Source organism: Onychomys torridus, unplaced genomic scaffold, assembly GCF_903995425.1.
Source record: "Onychomys torridus unplaced genomic scaffold, mOncTor1.1, whole genome shotgun sequence".
NCBI classification, from domain to species: Eukaryota; Metazoa; Chordata; class Mammalia; order Rodentia; family Cricetidae; genus Onychomys; species Onychomys torridus.
The window spans coordinates 1-4,678 of NW_023413806.1; the positions used below are offsets into that span (position 1 = coordinate 1).

Consider the following 4,678-nt stretch of genomic DNA (forward strand, 5'->3'; position numbering starts at 1 on the left):
GCCTGCATGGTGGGCTTGTGAGGTCACTCCTGGAGGAGCAAAGTGGTACACACAGGTCTTCGATGTGCTTTTATTATTGATCAAAGTATAATCTCAGATAGTAGTTATGTTTATGTAATGGAGTTCCTTTATTTCTTTAAGGATCAAACATTGAGTCTTTTCTATGCTATACTGTACCATTTTTTACTTTATTTTAATGCATGTATTCATAACTTACTGGACCTTATACAATCTCTCCTAAAATTATAATATTTAGCTTTTTCATATCTTTATTTGCTATGGATTTATGTGATAATTTCTGCTAAAAGTGAAGAAGTTTATATGGTCAAACCACAGTGAAGTACAGATGCAAGATTATATCATTACTTATGACTAACATTAATACTAAGTAACTTTTCCCCTTTCTTTTTTCCCTTCTATTTCTTCTTTGAGACACAAGTTCATATATCCCAAGCATAACTCAGACATATAATTCCCCTGATTCCACATTTTCTTTATTCATGCAGTACTGGAAGTGAACACAGGGCTTCCACTTTGAAAAAAAATGTTTTCTACCAACTGAGCTAAGTCCCCAGGCCAATCAGTAGTACAAGATTCTATAAATGCAACCTTGGCCCATATCTCATCTCAGATATCTGTACCATTAATTGTGTCATGTAAGGCTCACATCTCTCAGCTCATGATATAGCCAGAACACATGCAAATTACGTTCCCCTCTGCTCATGAAAACCAGCCCTGACCCTACAGCTCTGACAGAGACAGCCAACTCTGAACTCACAGGTCCTCCCATTCTCTGATCAGCCCAGAACATAAAACGGACAGCATGGAGTTGGGACTGTGCTGGGTATTTCTGGTTGCTCTATTAAAAGGTAATTTATAGAGAAGAGAGGCTGAATAGGAGTGAGAGGGGTAGTGAACATTTGTGTCAGTTAACTAACAGGATTCTGTGTGTTAGCAGGTGTCCAGTGTGAGGTGCAGCTGGTGGAGTCTGGTGGAGGCTTGGTGCAGCTTGGAAAGTCCCTGAAACTCTTCTGTGAAGCCTCTGGATTCACTTTCAGTGATGCTTATATGCATTGGGTCCGCCAGACTCCAGAGAAGGCTGGAGTGGGTTGCTGAAATTAGAAACAAAGCTAATAATTATGCAACATACTATGTAGAGTCTGCAAAAGGCAGATTCACCATCTCAAGAGATGATTCCAAAAACAGCCTTTATCTGCAAATGAACAGCTTGAGAGCAGAAGACACCGCCATTTATTACTGTACTAGACACAGTGAGGGACCTTCAGTGAGAACCCTGACACAAACCTCCCTGCAGCGGTGCTCAGGACCAGCAGGGGGCGCAGAGCGCACATGCAGAGGAGGGGCAGTGCAGGATCAGGAGCAGGAACAGCTGATTGCTGTTTGATGTGGTCACAGCTGTCCTCCATCTACTCACTTCTCAGACTGTTCTCTACATTTTTGGTTTGTGAAACAGTTCTGCAATCTGAAGTTTTAAATATATACACTACACTGTCGAACATGAACTATGTGTGGATAATCACCTCTGATTGCAAAAATTACTCTGCTGAAGTCACCAGGGTGAAATTCTTAGAAGGTCCACAGCATTCCTGAATTTTCTCCCTCAGGACATTCAGGGCAAAGCCTCAGTGCTGTTCTGATTAGGACAGCGTTTCACATTAGGGGAGCCATGAGGGAGGTGAGGCCACACACCCCAAAAGTTCTTAAGTCTTGTGATTTTCCTGATAACTGCACACATCAGGCACAGATCTAAGCTATTTGAATTAATGTTGATTCAGTTACTTAATCTGTAACAGTCATCATCATATCTTTCTTTACATTTAGTTCATAGCTCCTGGCCTTTGTTCTAAACACAGACATAAGCCATGACCATAAACTCAGCTGAGGCCTAGGGTGTAACTCTGTGGGCGAGGGGTGACTGGGAAGGTTGTAGGTTAATGAAAACAAAAAACAAACAAACAAAAAAAAGACAACAGAAACAAAGAAACAAAGAAACAAAGAAAGAGAAGAAACAAGAATGTGCCCAGTCTGGGAAGAGCAGACTGACTTGCTGGCCAGGCTCTAGAGCACCTTCTGGCCAGGGGCTTGCACACAGCTTTGGAGCACTTTGTAACTGCACCACCTGGGGCAATTTGTAGGTTTCTGGGATGTAGATTTTGAGGAAACACCTAGAGCTAACTAGTTGCTGGAACAGTCAGCAATGAATTTGAAATCTGGTGGGGCCACTTGCCAAGGAACCAGCCCTCAGCAGGTCAGTTACTGAAGATATAAACAAGCACTAAATGTTCTAATACATAAAGGATAGCTCACATAATCTGTATATATATAACCAATTCCTTGCAATGCCAATATCAATTCCTTCTGTTGCCTCACATCTGCTCAATCAGAAGATAAACCTCCATCTGATTCTGGAATTCCTCTACCACCCCCCCAATCCTTGTCTCCTAAAAACCCTGCCATGACTGAGTTCAATGCTCCCCTTGATCCAACTGTTATTTACTAGTATCTTGAGGCACTGTGTTAGTCATTAAGAGTTGCTCTTTACCTTGCAAGAAAAGCCACGTGTCACTACAAATCCCAATATAAGCGTTTATAAAGAGGGGAGTGCTTAGGCCTATGGAAATGATTGTGCAGGGAGAGAGAGAAGAAGAGGAGGTGGGAGGAGTCTGTGACCCACTTTTTATGTATTCCCCTGCACATGTGCATATGGGTTTCCACAGCTTTGTCAAATATGTGTATAGATTACATTATCACACTGCACACAATTTAGGTGATCACAAAGTGTAGGATGTAGGCCCCAGGATGACTAGGTTCTTGATCGGCTTTGGATGGCACACATGCTGTCATGTATCTGGGGTAGTTGTGGTATTGTGTTCCCCACAATACATTGTGTGTTCCCCATAATAAACTTATCTGGGTCTGCGAACAGACACCACTAGATATAGAGCCACAAATGGTGGCTAGAAAATGGGCAGAGTAAGCCATAGCAGAAGTTGGGGCATTGGAGGTGCCGCCTTTGATCCCAGCACTTGGGAAGCAGAGCTAGGTGGATCTCTGTGTGTTCAAGGTCACTTTAGAAACAGGAAGGAATGGTTACACATGCCTTTAATCCCAGAAACCCAGCCTTTAATCCCAGGGAGTGGTGCAGAATGTAGAAAGATATATAAGGCTTGTAAACCAGGCACCAGAGTTGGTTAAGCATTTGGCTGGTTTAGCGTTCAGGATTTGGAGCAGCACAGTTCAGCTGACAGCCATTGGGATGAGGGCTCAGAAGCTTGCAGTGTGAGGAAATAAGACCAGCTGAGAAAATAGGAAGGTGAAGTAGCTGTGGCTTGTTCTGTGTCTCTGACCTTCCAGCATTCACCCCAATAACTGGCCTCAGGTTTGATTTTTATTAATAAGAACTTCTAAGATTCATGTTACAGGTAGTGGCCAGGAATTCCAAATTTCTAGACTCTGCTTATTATAAAAATGTGGGTGAACAAAAGCAGGTGCATGTCTCCCAAACTGTTTGCTGTTGTATGATGGTGAGCATTGGTTAACCCTTGTCAGTTCGGGCTTTTGGGGTAGCCTGATGTCCTGAGGTAGTGGATTGTCCTTCACTGCTTTGGGTATTGTCCCAATACCTTCCATGCTTAGGGCTCTGTGGTCTGTTTGGGTCAGAGAAGCTGAGGTGGGTCTGAACTGTCCAGGTAGACTCGAGCTGGTTTTGGAGCTCAGAAGAATTTTTAAACTATTAAGAAGAAGCAGCCACAGAGCATTTAAAATCTTGAGCTGGTTGTCATGACATTATAATGTTTAGTACTCTGCACTCTTAATTTCATTGGTTATTGTAAGTGAGAGCAAGAGAAAAGGCTTGGAACATGCTTTTAATTTTTATCTGGGATAAGCCTTACCTGAGACAGATTTTAAGGCACCTATTTCCTTTGTTAGTTTAGCATCCAGAAGACACAGGTGATCATTTAACAGTAATAGATAATTATATTGAAGTCTGTTTTGGGGGAGTCCAGAATTTTTTAGGTCTGGGAGTGTACATATCTCTGGACTATTACTGTTCCTTACCACCTGGGTATATTTAGTGGTCCTACAGGCTACACTTTCACCAGCTACTATATGCACTGGGTTAAGCAGAGGCCTGGCCAGGGCGTGAGTGGATTGGATATATTAATCCTGGAAGTGGTACTGACTACAATCAGAAGTTCAAGGGCAAGGCCAAACTGTCTGTAGACAAATCCTCCAACACAGCCTACATGGAGCTCTGCAACCTGAAATGTGAGGACTCTGGGGTCTATTACTTTGCAAGACACAGTGTTGCAACCACATACTGAGTGTGTCAGAAACCCTGGAGGAGCAGGAAGCTGCCCTGGAACTGACAAGACAGATAAGATTACTCTGGAGGCTTGCTCAAATATCATCATTTTGAAGGTTCCTTTTTCACGTCACAGTCTTATAGAGACTTTGTCATCTTTTCAAAAGGACTTCTGGGAATAAAGTGATGCTGATTCAGAATGTCCCTACAATAAACCATAACATGACCAGGTCTTCATCAGTGACCACTGCTATTGACATGATTCTTCATTAATAAAACAAAAAAAGAACAAGCTGGGGAGATTGGACATTTTGTGGAGTAGGTGGTAATAAAATATAATATTAATTTGGC

General features: G+C 42.4%; 1 pseudogene; it reads left to right on the plus strand.

Annotated features, from left to right (window-relative positions):
* The first annotated feature begins 823 nt into the window (after nucleotides 1-823).
* On the plus strand, nucleotides 824-1,405 carry LOC118576489 (annotated as a pseudogene).
* Nucleotides 1,406-4,678: the final 3,273 nt, after the last annotated feature.